Below are 17,463 nucleotides of genomic sequence, written 5' to 3'. Positions count from 1 at the left end.
AAAAAAAAAAAAAACCCAAAACAAAACAGACAATTCCTGTCAAATCTTATTTGGGGGACGGAGAGACAGAGAGACCACTGTACACTGCATACTTATCATACATAAGGCCATAGAGTGAACCTTTATTTAAAGGAAGAGATCTTATTTTTACCTAATGCAATTACCATTAAAGTACAACTCCTTTCCCCAAACCCTGTTCAAGCCACATTTGTGTGTTATTTGGCCACTGAGAAATCTGGATTATGGTACCACTTTAAAAGTGTCTTAACAGCAACTCAATTCAGAATATCTCCCTTCACCCCCTCTGAAGCACTGTAGAGCAGCCGCGCTCGCCACCCAGTAACTCAGGTGGAGTTCAGTAGGCTCTCCCAGTTCCACCCACCCATCCACCTGGGGTGGGGTGGGGCTCTAAGCTCAGATTCCCGCCTTGCCTCCAAATAGTCTGCACCTAGCCTTTTCTTTCTACAGAGCTCCTAAGCTGATCACCTCATCTATTTTGAAAGTACATCTTTCTAGTTTGCCTCCCTAGTGACGAAGTGAAGTTGGCGTTTGTTTTAGAGACAGGACAAAGAACTTCACACTGCGCTGTGTAGGTCTGTATGCACACATTTAACAACTGTCCTGTTAGCTCTCTGTTGCTATGATCAAACACGGACTAAAAGCAACTCGGGGTAGGGGTGGAGGTGGGTGGGTTTGGGTGGGGAAGGGTTTATTTCATCTTACACTTCCAGAAAACAGTAGTCTATTACTGAGCTAAGTCAAGGTGGGAACAAAAGCAGAGGCCATGGAGGGACGCTGCTTACCCACTTGTTCTTTATGGTTTTCTTAGCTTGAACTCTTACACAACCTGAGACCACCTGCCTAGGGATGACGCCGCCCACAGTGGGCTGGCCCTTCCCACATTAGTCAGTAATCAAGACAATGTTCCCCCAGACTTGACTGTCAACCATTGTCTTGGTTAGGGTTTCATTGCTGTGAAGAGACAACCATGACCTAAGCAACCCTTATATTAAAGGGCAACATTTCATTGGGGCTGACGGACAGTTCAGAGGTTCAGTCCATTATCATCGAAGCAGGAAGCATGGCAGTGTCCAGGCAGGCACGGTGCTGGAGGAGCACTACATCTTGATCTGAAGATGGCCAGGAGAAGACCGGCATCCTCAGACAGCTAGGAGGAAACTCTCTTAACTTGAGCAGAGGAGGAGACCTCCAAAGCCCACCCCCTCTGTGACACACTTCCTCCAGGCAGGCCACACCTCCTTAGTACCACTCCCTCTATGGGCCAAGCACATTCAAACCACCACAGCCATTCTGATATAGGTATTTTTCTCTTTCTGTTTCTTCTGCCCAGATGACCCTAGCTTGTGTCAACCAGTATAACATCTGAAATAATTCAAGCACAAGGACACAAACTACATTCTCTGAAGGGGCATTCCAGCTAGGTTGTAGATCTGTCAAGTACACGTACTCTCCTGTGCCTTGGTGTCCTTTGCCTGGATGACGGTGGGTGATAACTGTAAGTTTGGAAAGCAAGTCAGATAGGCAGGAGGCGGGGCTGGCTCTGGACATCGGTTAGTTCTTACTTTTGCTAGCACTTGTAGCGAGTACTCACTACTAAACATGGCCACTTCTCTGTTGAACAAAAACAACTTCACGGGACAAAGATGGCAGACAAAAAACCATTCTGTGAATAAGACAGATCGTGAAAAAGCTTTGCACACCCAAGTCCATATGAAACAGGAGCTATGTGGCTGGGAGCTTCCAGAAGAGACATGAATGCCCTGCAATAGATTCTTCCCTAGCACTTTTGGAGCAAGCCTGGCTTGGTTGGTAGAGGGAGTGACATTCAGGAGACCCTGGGGTTGAGCCCCAGCACTCTATAAACAGACATGGTGGCATCGTTAGTAATTCTAGTAATATGGACCAGGAGGTAGAAGGATCAGGGGTTCAAGGTCATCCTTGGCTGTACAAAAGGTTGAAGGGTAGCCTGGGATATATGTGATTCTATTAAAAAGCAAAACAAACAAAAACTGTAACTCAGTGGACACCTGAACTGAGATCGGCGTTCCAGCTTCCAGAACTAATCACCAGGAAATGGCCTTTGTTTAAGACGTGGAGCGTGTAGTATTTTGTTCCAGTGTCTCTGGAGACGAGGTATTTATGCAGCATGTAAGGGAGCAGGGATGACTGATGCTCTGCGGGCACCAAAGCCAGAGGAAAGGTACTCAAACTATCCATGAACTTGGACACCAACTCAGATTGTTTAAGAGTTTCCCAGTCTCTGGCTGACCCACCCCACAGATCTACCGGGAGTACAGTTCTATCCGCTATAACAAGTGTCTGCCAGTAAGTATCCACTGTAGCCTTTGGTTAAAATGCACTGACGTAATTAGAACCTTTTTGCCGCCTTTGGTTAAAATGCACTGATGTAATTAGAACCTTTTTGCCTCCCCATAACATTTCTCATCACTGCTATTTAAACAACTTTCCTTAGGGAACCCTACCACTCATATCTTGGAAGTATATTCCTTTAAATGTTCTCTTCTTTATAAAATGGCTTCAAAGCCACACTGGATGGTTTTACAGATTTGAAGGACCATTCTCTGGGATCTTGTGCCAGGCTTTTACCTTCATTTCTTCATTCTTGACTTCATTCACAATTATTTTCCTACTTTCGTTGTTTAATTATTCAGTGAGCTTCGGCTCTCCCTCTCATGATTTTCCCCTCTTATTTCACATAGCCAGTCAGTGTTAAGCTGAGAGTGTTTGTTTGTTTGTTTTCTGAGACAAGTTTCTCCGTGAACCCCTGGCTGTCCTGGAACTCACTCTGTAGACCAGGCTGACCTCGAACTGGCAGAGATCCACCTGCCTCTGCCTCCTGAGTGCTAGGATTAAAGCCCTGTGCTGTAATCTTGGTCTTGTTGGAGATGGTCTGTGCTGCTTTGAATTCAAATGCTAAATACGGGTCCTAAAATCTGCTTGAAGTCCGGATGGGCAGATTCTTTGCTTGCCAATCTTCTCTGACTGGTTAAATAAAAGTGGCCGCAGCCAATTGCTGGGGAGAATAGAGGTAGGCAGGGTTTCGGCTACCTGGGCTGTGGCTCGAAGGTAGGGAACTCTGGGGAAAGAGGGAGAACGAAGACAAAGACCAGGAGGTCTCCATTAGCCAGGAAGGACCTGGAGCACTTGGCCAGAGAAGTGCCCTCCCCCCCAGAGGACAGACAGATGGAGCAGAAACAACCCAGGAGAGCAGGGAACTTGGGGATTGCAGCTGGGAAGTAACCAGTCTAGCACAGAGAAATGGTTTCCAGGTAATCAATCGCCCAGTAACTGTACTAAAGCTGATTAAATAAGTCTATAGGACTCTGCCTCGATTATTGGGGGTGGTGGTGGTGGCTGGGTCATTATGAAAACTACAAGAGTTCCAAATATATATATATATATATATATATATATATATATATATATATATATATATCACAACAGCAGAATCTCATTAAATATTTCAAAGAGGGCTGCTGGAAGGATGGCTCCCCAGGTAAAAGTTTAAGTCTGCAAGCCTGATGATGCACTGTGATCTCTGGAGCCCACAGGAAGTGCCAGGAGGAGAGTCTTTGATCCCAGCAGAGGTGGAGACAAAGGAAGCTCCCAGAACCTCTGAGCCATCTCTCCTGGTGGGTGCAGCTTAGTGGTAGAAAGGGGAAAGGGGAGACCTTGCCTCCAAAGGGTAGAAGCCCAGGACCAACTCCCCCAAATGTCCACTGGTATCTATAGATATGCACTGTCCCCACAATGATAAACCAATACATTACACCCTCTGCCTCAAAGGGTTTCCTCAATTCTGAGTTTGAAGAATGATGTTTAGGATTTTCCTATTTTGTTTGTTTGGGTTTTCAGTATCCTGAGTCCCATGTTCTGGGACTACTGTCCCATGAGCACCATTTTATTGGCATATACAGTAGACTATATTACTAGGAACAAATACTGCCTCACAGTGGACTATACTTGAGTGAGTTCAGCCTGGGTCAGCCAGCCCCTTGGTGACCACAAACATCACCACCGGTGACTGTGATAATGCCACTAGGACTTTGTCGCTGTTCTTAATGGGTCAGTTGCTAATGGTAACCAGGTTTTCATCCCTTGTGCATCCACAGTCTGGTGGGAGAAACTGTCTAGCCCCCCAAAGAACCATGACTTTCTGGGTCACTGTTGGTATTGCTTCAATGCTGTCCTTAGGACTGTTCCTGTTAGGTGGTTTGGCCTGTTCATCTACTACTCCAAGTTCTGGTGGCCACCACATGTTTCCTTCCATGGCCAAAGCAGAGAGGCAAACCCGGTTCTGTTCTGTTTCCAACTCAGCCTCGTGTTTCTGGACTGAGAGGCATTAGGAATGTTCCATTTCTCTTGTCACTGCGTGAACTGGACTCATCACTGAATTACCCTTGCAGTTAAGGGAATTTTTCCATTCTATTCTAGAATATTCATTGTCTTTAATTACATCACTGGGAATAGTCATATATTCCTCTTTTCTGAACAATCTTAGTGAATGGGAAAATTATATCAAAATTCTGTATTAAATGGGATTTTGAGGGAGGAGAAAATAAAAAGTGTTATCAAATGTGCTTCTCACAAGAAGGGATTCATTCTACAGTTCTTAGTCAATACAGTACAGTATGCTACAGTATATTACTGGGTACATAGCACTGGACACACAGCCCTGGACACACGCAAACACCGCTGGGCACACAGCACAGGGCACACAGCATTGGGCATACAGCACAGGGCACACAGCCCTCGATACATACATACCCACCGGACACACACAACTGAGCACATAGCTGTTGTTTAATACATTTTCTCTAATGGATAAAATCATTTTGGTCTGATAGCTGTTGGCAACTCCTAACGACCCAAATGATATTTCTTGGCACCAGAGAAAGAAATTTTGCATCATCCCCAAGGTCATGATACCCTGCTGCTAAGATATGGAGCCAAGCCACTACTTACTTGATTGCATTAGCACCAACCTCATGAACTCTCTGAGAAGGCGAGGTAAGTGCTGCTTACAGCAGTCAGCACAGTGCCACGGTGACGTCCTGCAGTTCATTTGAATCTGAGCTTGTATTTATAAGAGACGACGGAGAAGGATTTTTTTTTTAAAAGTATGGTTTTAACATTTTTTTCATAATCCTATCTTGTTGGTATCCAGGGGCTAAACAGATAATTATTAAATAAACACATGCAGTAATGAATAAGTAAATTTAGTCACACCTAAAGCTATTCACAGATTCTTTCCATCTATATTAGAAATTAAATTACCCAGCACTCGGGAGGCAGAGGCAGGCGGATTTCTGAGTTCGAGCCAGCCTGGTCTACAGAATGAGTTCCAGGACAGCCAGGGCTACACAAAGAAACCCTGTCTCACTGTCTCAAAACACCAAAATAAATAAATGAATAAATTACAAGCAAGCTTGTCGTTTGATGGCATCAACATATGTCTTAAGAGATCCCAGAATGATGTATCTAAAGATAGGTACAAGATAAGAGGTATCATCAAGGCAAAAGGAACGTTCCCCCATCTAAGCTTTCGAGCATTGCCAACTAGCCAGTGATCCTGCACAGATGGTTATCGACCCCTAAATACAGCTGCCTAGGATCTGTCCTTTGATTATGATGCAGTGACACTTGAAATATCCAATATTTATGGCCCATATTGATATCTGTTTATTACAAAGGGCCTTTGGCTACTTTAAGTGAAAAATAGAGATTGAACAATAAAGTTGAACACCTCAGAAAACAAGGCAAATTCTTGTAAATGGTATTGTAAATGACACAAGAGGGTTTCTGTTACATTTCCTTATTGGATTTTTATGGTGTTTGTATAAATTCAATCTGCAGTATAAGGTTTAAAGAGTTAAAATCACTTCAAGCAACTGTGAGGACCCAAATAAAATCTGTTACAAGCCTTAGCTAGACAAAAAACCCTGCTATGGAGGAGGGAGGGACCCTAACTCTAATCCTAACACCGAGGCTCCACCCCTACCTAAAGCCCCACCCCTGCCCGAGGCTCTACAGGAAGCTCATGGTTGATAGAGTAAAGAGAGAATTCCTCTTCAGTGATGTACCCAGTGTAAAGTGTTCATGTTCTTGGAAGTCACCTCACACCCATGGATCCAGTAAGAAGTAATTAGTAGTCTAACCCTAATTAGACTCGTTGGGTTACAAAATTCTTTAATAAGTAGGGGCTAGTAGCTACGGAGAGGACGTACAGGGGGGAGAAGGATAACGAGAACTGAATCTGATCAAAACATGTTGTATACGTTCATGAAGATGTCATAATGGAACCCGTGACTATGCATTAGTATAATTAATATATCATCTTTAAAACGTTTTAAATTATCTCCAGCTCCTACGTCTTATGTTATCGTTCTCTGGGCTTGGGGGAAGTATGCGCGGCATCAATTTCCAAGAGACGAGGACTAAAACTGAATGCTATTTTAAATTTTGGAAGTGACACGTAATTGATTTCTGTTCTGGTGTTGTTAGTGACGCCAGCAAAACCTTTCTGAGTACCATTTTGTGTGGATATCCTGATTGCTGGTCGCCTCACAGCCTGCTACTTAAAACGAAGTGCGTCTGAGTGACTTTCAGAATGCAGAATTTAAGGCTTCTGGAACTTTCTTTTGCTTCATTTATAACTTTAATGTTCTAAGATGAAAGAGAAACCACAAATTAATAGAGCAACAATGAATTAAAAGCGAAATGCTTCTCAAGTAAATAGTCCTTGTAGTGTCAGTGTCCTGAGGCCTTTGCACAGGTGTGGTCAGCTTTTCTGGGCCAATATCGCCACCTACTGGTGTACTGGCTGGTTTTGTGTCAACTTGACACAAACCGGAATTATCACAGAGAAAGGAGCTTCAGTTGGGGAAATGCCCCCATGAGATCCAGCTGTAAGGCATTTTCTCAATTAGTGATTAAGGGGGGAGGCCCCTTGTGGGTGGGACCATCCCTGGGCTGGTAGTCTTGGGTATTATAAGAGAGCAGGCTGAGCAAGCCAGGGGAAGCAAGCCAGTAAAGAACATCCCTCCATGGCCTCTGCATCAGCTCCTGCTTTCTGACCTGCTTGAGTTCCAGTCCTGACTTCCTTTGGTGATGAACAGCAATGTGGAAGTGTAAGCTGAATAAGCCCTTTCCTCCCCAACTTGCTTTTTTTTTTCTCGAGTCAGGGTTTCTCTGTGTAGCCCTGACTGTCCTGGAACTCACTCACTCACTCTGTAGACCAAGCTGGCCTTGAACTCAGAGATTCGCCTGCCTCTGCCTCCCAAGTGCTGGGATTAAAGGCATGGGCCACCATGCCCGGCTTCCCAACTTGCTTCTTGGTCATGGTGTTTTGTCCAGGAATAGAAGCCCTGACTGAGACAACTGGTGACACCAGCACGGTGTTCCAGAAAATGAAGTTTGGAGGGATACGCCCATCAGGAAACCTTTCTTTCAGCTCTGCTTTGGTTTGCTTTAGGACCCCCTTTCACTGTTTTTGAGAAGATCTACTTATAGCTACAAGTGTTTTGCCTACATGCATGTATGTGCACCATGTGTGTGCCTGGTTCCTGAAGAGGTCAGAAGCAAGCAAAGGATGGCGTGCACCTGCAGTTGTGAGTTATCAAGTGGGAGCTGGGACCAAGTTTGCCTTATCTGCAAGAACGCCAAGTGCTCTTAAACCCGAAGCCATCGCTCTAATCTCATATTTCATTATTTTAAAATAAAGTTTATATAGAACAAGGATTTTTTCCCCCTTGCTTCCTGAAAAAATTTACAACGTACTTCAGTGACTTAGAACACTGACACTCTGGATTCAGCTGTGTGACATTGGGGAGTCACTTAAACTCTCTGTGCCTTTGTTTCCTTATATGTACTTAGCCAGTGACAGTATCATCATCACCACTATTATTATCTCCTTATGGCAAATCTGAAAGTGTGCTGATTGTGTGTAGGACTGCTGACATCTAAGATATTCACTGTCTTTATTAAGTAACTTTACAGCCAAACACAAATGAAAAGTCTAAAATGCTACTTAAAAAGTTTCTACCTCTTTAAAACATTGAAAGATGTCAGTATATATGAAATTGTCATTTCATGTTACAACTTATTTTTCACCAAACTGGAAAACGTAAATGAAATAGATACATTTCTTTATAAACGTTACCTACTAAAATCAAGATGACATCAACAGATCCATGACCCCTAGTTAGACAGAGCATCAATTAAACTCCCAACTAAGAAAAAACAAAAAAAACCTACGGCCAAGTAGATTCAGTACAGAATTCTACCAGAATTTAAAGAATAACTAATGTCAATAATCCTCAAATCACTTCACAAAATAGGAACTGAGGGAACTCTTCCAAATTCTTCTTACAAAGTCCCTATACTAAAACAGAGACTCAACAAAAATGAAAAGTATAGACCTTATTTATGAACATGGTGCAAAAATTCTCAATAAAGTACTCAAAAACTGAATTTAAGAAAACATCAGAAAGATCATCCACTGTGATCAAGTTGACTTCATCCCAGAGACACATGGTTCAACATATGTAAATCAGCAAACGTACCCAGCACGTAGAAATTAAAAGGCAAAACCAAAATGATCATCTCATAGATGTAGGAAAGGTTTTGACGAATCCCAACATTCATTCAAGGTAAAAGTACAGGAGAAAGGAGGCATACAGGGACAGAGATTAGCATAATGAAGGAGGTTTACAGCCAGTCAACATCAAGTTAAATGGAGAGAAGCTCAAAGTGTTTCCACTGAAGTCAGGAACAAGTCAAGGATGTCCACTCTGTCCAATGCAGCACTCGTAGTCTTAGTTAAGCAGTAAGGAAGACTGAAGGAGATCAAAGGATTACAAACAGGAAAGGGAGGATTCTGAGAATCCACATTTACATGCAGACCATTTCTCTTTTTTTATTTCAATATGCAAATCATACACTTATTTAGTTAAATTTATTATTATTCTATGAGAACAAGAATTTGAAAAGTGGGATCAGCTCTGCTCCTTGGATTTCTTTCCCAGGTAACACAAGGGCAAAATCCCTGCCCAGAGTATGCAAAATATGTAATGTGAATGAGATTCATTTTAAGAATTAAAAGTGTGTGTGTGTGTGTGTGTGTGTGTGTGTGCGCGCGCGCGCGCGTGTGCACCTGCGTGTTAGGGATTATCATCAGAGCCTTTACACATGGCAGGCAGTGAACTACTTCCCAGCCAAAATGATTAATTGTGGGGGCTGGAGAAATGTAGTGGGAGGGATTGATACTGAAATCTGGTTCCCTAATTGTTTCTTGATTATGTCAATAAAGACAACAGAAGGTAATCATTGGGCGAAAATAAAGTAGTGGGATTTTCCGGGTCCCAGGAGGAGACAAGATAGTGAGTAGGCTTTTCAGTCCGGCTTTGGGGAGAGCCACACAGAACCATGTAAGGTCTGGGGCCAAATAGAACCGGTGGCGGCTTCCTCACCGGAAGAATTCTGATATAGGATAGGTGATGAGTTTGGGGCAATAGGTTCCATGCTCGGCAGCTGTGTTATCTGGCTGGTTTTTAAAATATTAAGGCCGTCTGATGTTTTCCATCCTCGGTGACTCAGGTGGGCAGGAGAAAGGGCAGCTTTGGGGCAGTCGTTGGTGGCTGGCGGAGCTAGCCTCGAGGTTGATCGGTCAGTGTAGAGTGATCACAGCTCCGAGTGTTCACGGGAAAAGCAGCAGCACGGGCGGTTGTTAGAGGACTGGTGGCACTAACTGCTGGCCGTTGCAGAGCTATGTCTGGAGTGGGACCAGCAGCAGCGAGTTCTCGGAGCCAAGCTGAGAAGCTGAGAGTGCAGCCCCAGAAGGTGATAACATGGAGTTTTAAAATAACACGCAGCCGGGTGTGGTGGCGCAGGCCTTTAATCCCAGCACTCAGGAGGCAGAGGCATGGGCGGATTTCTGAGTTCAAGGCCAGCCTGGTCTACAGCGTGAGTTCCAGGACAGCCAGGGCTATACAGAGAAACCCTGTCTCCAAAAACAAAACAAACAAACAAACAAAAAACAAAATAAAATACCACACAACAGAGAAATAGCTGTTCTTATAGAGGAGCCCATTTTGGTTGCCAAGCATGGCGACTCACAACCATCCATAACTCCAGTTCTAGGGCATCTAAATTCCTTTGCTGATCTCTTCAGGACACTCCAGAGCAGCAGACACACACATATATAGAGGCAAAACACTCGTACACTTAACAGAAATGGAAACCTTTAATTGTAAGAGCTTCTCGGATGATGAACAATCGAGATTACTGAAGGCATAGCAACCATGTCTGGAGTGAGGCTACCTGGTTAGTGTTTCAAGGGTTACCAGCAACTGGAGTGGTATTCTTCCTGAACACTGCAGATTTCCAGCAGCTGGACCCGGGGGTTCACGGGGTACGCTCTCCAAGCTGAAGTATTTAAACATCAAATGCAAACCCGGAAACTCCAGGTGACGTAAGTGAATGCTCAGGTGGGCAGCCAGTGAGACCATCCTGTTGATGCCACCAGGGGTAGGAAAACAGCCCTCACAGTTGCCATGACACTAACCGGAAGTAGATGGTTTCTACACTCAGATCTCAGAAAGGGCGCACTTGTCTCTGTTCCCACTGGCTCCCTGGTTGCAGCAGACATTACCTGTGTGCCTTCCTCTGTGTGCCTTCCTCTGTGTGCCTTCCTCTGTGTGCCTTCCTCTGTGTGCCTTCCTCTGTGTGCCTTCCCCTGTATCTCCAGACTTCCACATGGAGAGAAGCACACGCTCTTGACTTGAAGCTTGTGTTTTGAGTTATGAAAGTAAAGACAAAGCAAGCAGAGGTTGGGAAGCGGGCTGTACCGGCTGGTTTTGTGACAACTTGACACCGGCTGGAGTTATCACAGAGAAAGGAGCTTCAGTTGGGGAAATGACTCCACGAGATCCAGCTGTAAGGCATTTTCTCAATTAGTGATCCAGGGGGGAGGTCCCCTTGTGGGTGGTGCCATCTCTGGGCTGGTAGTCTTGGGTTCTATAAGAGAGCAGGCTGAACAAGACAGGGGAAGCAAGCCAGTAAGTAACATCCCTCCACGGCCTCTTCGTCAGCTCCTGCTTCCTGACCTGTGTGAGTTCCAGTCCTGACTTCCTCTGGTGATGAACAGCCATGTGGAAGTGTAAGCTGAATAAACCCTTTCCTCTCCAACTTGCTTCTTGGTCATGATGTTTGTGCAGGAATAGAAACCCTGACTAAGACAAGGGCTCAGCCATTAAGTGGGAACCTGGGCTGAGTTTGATGGCCAGCGCCCATGTGAATAGCCAAGTGCGGGTGTATGCTTATATACTTGCAGCACTGAGGAGGTAGAGAAAGTTATCTGGGGCTCAAGCCATATCAATGAGCCCTAGGTCCTAGTGAAAGACCGTCTCAGATAATAAGGTGGACAGACCTGAAGAATGATTGACACTCAAAGTTGACCTTTATTCTCAATACATGTGTGTACTTGCGAGCGTGTGCACGAGCACGCACGTGTGTGAGTTCCAGGACAGCCAGGGCTACACAGAGAAACCCTGTCTCTAAAAACCAAAAAAAAAAAAAAAAAAAAAAAAAGTTGTTGTGGGTGGCTCTGGTGTTGTTTGTATTTTGATGCTAACTCTGGTTTTCCAGGAGGGGTTTTCTGGAATGAGGAATGAGTCCTGTACTCAGGCGACTTTTTGTGAACCTTCTTCTGATGAATGAAGAAACCAATCACTGGGCTAGTAGGCAGGATTTCTGGGTTGAAGAGAGGAAGGGAAAGACCGAAGAGGGTTACAGGCTTTTGGACAGGGACAGTGGGAGGACAAGTTGTAGCTACTAGTGATCCCCAGTTTAGATGGCGAATCCTGGTGGATTCGCCACCAGAGGATTTAGATTTTATATGGCTTACGACGAGATTAGGATTCTAGTTCCAGCGATTGTGTTACCTGTTGATTCTGAACTAAGTTTGTGTGGTGGTTTCTTTCACGAGGCAGTTTGACTGGGTTCCAGAGAGAAGGGTATAGCGGCAAAGCATGGGTTTACCAGACGTGCACCCCTGGCATGGTACCAACCCACTAGTGGGAAATTAGCGAGCTGGGTGTGAAGGGCTAAAAATTAATAAGCTGCCTAGCTACTCAAAAGAAGAAGTGGGGTCTGTGAAAATATGAGCTTTTCACCCTCCCTTGCTGCACAATGGTTCCCGGAGCATTCCTGAGCGGAAAGTTTCCTGGAACAATCACAATGTCCCAAAGCCTCTGGTCATAATGATCCAACGCCCCTGTGGAATGTCACCACCCTAACCACAATGTCACAAAGCCCTGGGTGTGTTGCCTAGTGTTACACATGACTAGCATATGACCTAACTGTATGGGCAGTCTATGATTTTAGAGTTCCCCTTTTCCCTCCCCTTTTCTCCCCCTGGCTTGTGGTTTTCTCCTTTATAAGCTCTGTAAAAATTCAGGTCGGGGTCGAACTCCTCTACCCCTGCGTGGTGTATGAGTTTCGACCCCAGCATGCTGGCCTGAGCTCTTGTCTTGTCCTGTCTTCAATAAACTTCCTCGTGTGTTTACAGCAAGTCGGTCTCAGCGTCCTACTGGGTGCGCGTCCTTCCCGAGACTGGAGCAGGGGGGCTCCCTTTGGGGGTCTTTCAGGTGGAGAGATTTCAGAGCTCTGAGTCAGAGAGTCTCCACGAGATGAGAACAGGCCGGCCACCCGGCTGGGGCCTGCTGGCGTAGCTTGAATTGCATCTTTTTTATTATTTCCCGCAACAGATCGTGCCAAGGAGTCTAACACCCACACATGCATCTTGGGAGCTCTGTGGGAATGGAGGAAGGCTTTCAGGAAGCCCCGGCTAGGTGCTGGGATGTGGGGGATGGAGGTAGGGTATGAGAAGTTGCTTCAAGCTGTGGGTGAGAGTTCTGCCTCTGAGCGTGGCAGGGCCCCTCTGTGTGAGCTCTGCGCCTTGGACTCAGCGGCGTGGATCAGGGATGCCATCTGATCTGATCGCTTCCCGGCTTGTGGCTGCATCTACAGCTACTTCTGAGGCTATAGAGGTGGGAGACGCCAGACACTGCCAAGAAGAACACACTCTTGTTTCTTATCCTTGTCTATTTTGGTTTGTAGGTTCCCTTCACTGTGCATTTTGTCAATATGTGTCCATCTGACATCAACTTCTTAGGAATCCCTTGAAATTTCTGTCCCACAGGTGGTACTGTTCTTTGGTTACTTTGTTGTTAGCTTTTTATGATGTGTTGAAAAATTTGACAAGAAAATTATTTAGATATTTTTGCTGCAGTGGGGGGAAAAAAACCAAACCAAAACACTCACACACACACACTCTCTCTCTCTCTCTCTCTCACACACACACACATACACTCACACACACACTCACACACACACACACAAATATAATGATTTCTGGCACTGTAATATATATATCATAGCTCTTCATTAGATTCTATAGCTTAAGTATATGAAGTATGTTTTCTATATTAATACACAAAGTGCACACATACAATTGAATCACTAACAGTGAGCTGGTTGAGTACTCTGCCCCTGGAACACCTGAAACCTTGACGGACCCTTGGCCAGTCCCCAGCATGTTCTTCGTGTTAGGGATGTGTTGTGGTAAATCTCCAACCCACAAATGCCCCAGCAATGAAAACACGACTCAGTTAATATGAATACATGCTGTGTGCCTAGATTGAGCAGATCTACCGCTACACTACCATCTTCCACATCTATGAGACCCCTTAGAAATTTGCGGTTTCTCCAGACCATGTGCTGCTCCTCCTCCTCCTCCTTCTTCCTCCTCTTCCTCCACCTCATCCATTTTCTCCTTCTCTCTCTCTCCTCACCTTTCTCTCCACCTTCCCTTTTATCTGCCCAATCATCAGCTCTCCTTTGTTTTACAAGTTAAGGTGGGAAGCAGGTTTACAGGAAATCACCTGAGTGCTGACTCATTCCTTGTTTGAAACCCCTCACAGGAGAATGGAATTAACATCAAATATAATTAGCCCAGGGCTATCCACCACAGGGATGGGTGATTTTGCTGTTAACACCTAAATCAGGGGACTATGCCATGCCAGGCTCTCAGGTTACACTGTATAAGCATCAAGTTTAATGGGGTGTTTTCATGCTTGGGTTGACGGGCACATTTTCATGGTTAGTGTCCCACTAAAGCCACTGACCCTGACACTTGAGCAGGTTCTCCTGGGTGTAACAATCTGCATCTATCTCTCTGGCTCACTGTGCTGTAGAACGACCCTCTCGTGGTCTCCTCAGATGAGGAAGGACTCAGTTCTCTCTGGCCTTTCTGTATCTCACCAGAACATACCTTTTCCTCAGTATTCACCGTGACAAGAGACCTTTAGCGTGAAGATTACTTATTATGGAGTCGGAACCATCAAACTTGAAACCTTCTGAGACAATCCAAGCATTAACCACGGGATAAGAAATTTCCCACGACCCCTGGTTGAGGGATGGGGCCACAGAAATGTTTCTGACCAAAGGAAGAACAGGGATAAATAATGGAGCAGAGACTGAAGGAAGGGCCATCCAGGGACAGCCCCACCCGGGGATCCATCCTGTCTACAGACACCAAACCTGAAACTGTTGCCATTGCCAAAAGGTGCTTTTGACAAGAACCTAGTGTGGCTGTTCCCTGGGAGGTTCTGCCAGTACCTGACCAGTGTAGATGTAGATGCTTGGAGCCAACCCTCAGACTGAGCTCAGGGACCCTGGCAGAAGGACTGGAGAAGCTGAGGGGGATTGCAGCCCCATAGGAAGACAACATGAGCTGGCTAGACCACCCAGTGCTCCCAGAAACTAGACCACCAACCAAGGAGTGCACAGGGAGGGATCCATGGATCCAGACTCATATGTAGCAGAGGATGGCCTTGTCTGACATCAATGGGAGGAGAGGCCCTTGGTCCTGTGGAGGTTTGATGACTCAGCATGGGGGGATGCTGGAGCAGTGGGGTGGGAAACGGTGGGTAGGGGAGCACCCTCATAGAGGCAAAAGAGGAGGGAGGAGAGGGAGGTTTCGGAATGGGGGGGCTTGTGGAAGTGGGATATCATTTGAGATGTAAATGAATGGAATGATTAATAAAAGAAAAACGTTTCCCCAAAGTGGTTCAATTATAGGAATCTTCACTGGGGCTGGAGAGATGGCTCAGTGGTTAAGAGACTGCTCTTCCAAAAGTCCTGAGTTCAAATCCCAGCAACCACATATTCATTCACAACCATCCATAATGAGATCTGATGCCCTCTTCTGGCATGTCTGAAGACAACTACAATGTACTTACAAATAAGTAAATCTTTGGACCAGAGCGAGCAGAGGTCCCGAATTCAATTCCCAGCAATCACATGATGGTTCACAACCATCTGAAGAGCTACAGTGTACTCACATACATAAAATAAATAAATCTTTTTTTTAAAAAAAGAAATCTTCACATTTTGAAAATATGCAAATTGTGATATAATGATTGTCTTAGGATTTCTATTGCTTTGACTAAACACCATGACCAAAAAGCATGATGGGGAGGAAAGGGTTAATTTCAGCGTACATTTCCATACTGCTGCTCATTACTGAAGAAAGTCAGGACAGGAATGCAAACAGGGCAGGAACCAAGAGGAAGAAACTGGTGCAGAGGCCACGGGCGGGGCGGGGCGGGGCGGGGTGGGGAGTGTTGATGCTCACTGGCTTGCTTCCCCTGACTTGCTCAGCCTGCTTTCTTATAGAACCCAGGACCACCAGCCCAGGGATGGCACCGCCCACAGTGGGCTGGGCCTCCCTTGTTGATCACTAATTGAGAAGATGCCTTACAGCTGCATCTCATGGAGGCATTTTCTTAACTGAGGTTCCTCCTCTCTGGTGACTTTGTGTCAAGTTGACAAACAAAACTGCCAAGGACCAGCCTTGACTTGGTTGGGGGTCCTGAGGAAGGAGTGTTTGTGTTAAGAAGAACAGCTTGAAATCAAATTCCGAGTACAATGATGGCCTTTGTTCTGCTTTCTCACGGTTGTTTATGCAAAGTGTCTTTAATAAAGCTAGATGCAGTTTGGCTTGTAAATAAAAAGTTCTTGGGCAGCTTCTTGGGATGGACATTTCGAACCCAGAACCCTAATCATGACATGTAGTAAATAGTAGGCAATATTTCTCTTCATATCATCCTTGGAATATTCATGATTTTATGAGTCATTTTAGTTTCAAATATATACCAGTATAATCAAAGTCGCATGGAAACAGATTTTTTTTTTTTTTCTTTTTTGGTGAGGGAGTTGCAAGCATGGTTTGTTTGTGTTTTCTTTGCCCTAGAACTAGCTCTGTATGTCAGGAGCCATTTGTTGCTTCTCTGAAGCAGAGGGTGAAAGAGAGAGAGAAAGTTTGCCTGCCAGGAGGCCTGTTGGCAGATTTCCCGGCCTGCCAAGGCATGGACTGATAAGAGGAGGTGCACCTGAGGCTCTAGGCTGGGAGCTGAAGAGTGTATTGATCTTGGTGGAAGGAACAGGTTTTTGGGGATGAGAACCAATGTCTTAAGAACATTTTAGCAAAATTGTTTCTGTTAGCTTGTGGCTTTGCGTCCTACGGTACTGAAGTACAAGAAGGCTATGGGAAATACACTTGTTGCTGGCATGGCCCTCTCATATCTGTCTCCTGCCTCTTCTTTCTCTTTCAGCCTCACTCTTCTCCCGGGGGACTGTTCGACCCCATACCGGCTGGGCCAGTATAGTAGACCAGGCTGGCCTTGAACTCATGAAGTTCCACCTGCCTCTGCCTCCCAAATGCTGGCATTCCAAGCCCAGCAAAATTCTTTCTCAGTTGCTGGGAAATAAAAATAGCAAACGTACTGACATTCTGTAGGTCGGATGTCTAACACAGCACAAGTAGCCCTTCCTGTCTGGGGTATCTGTATTGATGGATTCAACCTACCCCAGATCAAAGCCAGTAAACATTAATGGGAATGTCTTAAACATGTATAGATTTTTATCGTCATCATTCCATAAATAATACATCAAGGCTTTTCTTTTGTGTTAGAGATTATAGCCAACCTGGAGCTAACTTGATGTACATAGGCGAGGTACACTTCATTGACTTCAGCATCCTCCAGCTTGGGTATCAGAACTCCTTGGATCAGTCTTCTGCACGTGCCCCGCAGCTGATGCACGACTGACTCTCCACTCAGGTTTTCACGAGGCTGGACTCTAGACACCATCTGGCTGCGTGGTTTTCTGAAGCTTACTACACTCTCCAACTCCCCCAGCTTGCCCCGGATTTCAATTCCTTCTAGTAAGAAGACTGAGGTCTTCAGCAGGTGTTCCCCAGCACCCCGTAAACCGGGTGTGATGTCATCCCAACACGTGGGAGGTAGAAGCCGGACAGTTAGAAGTTCAAGTTCATCCTCGACTACCTAACGATTTCAG

The sequence above is a fragment of the Mus pahari genome, chromosome 21 (genome assembly GCF_900095145.1).
Source record: "Mus pahari chromosome 21, PAHARI_EIJ_v1.1, whole genome shotgun sequence".
Taxonomy (NCBI): Eukaryota; Metazoa; Chordata; class Mammalia; order Rodentia; family Muridae; genus Mus; species Mus pahari.
Note: the sequence above shows the minus strand (reverse complement) of the source record.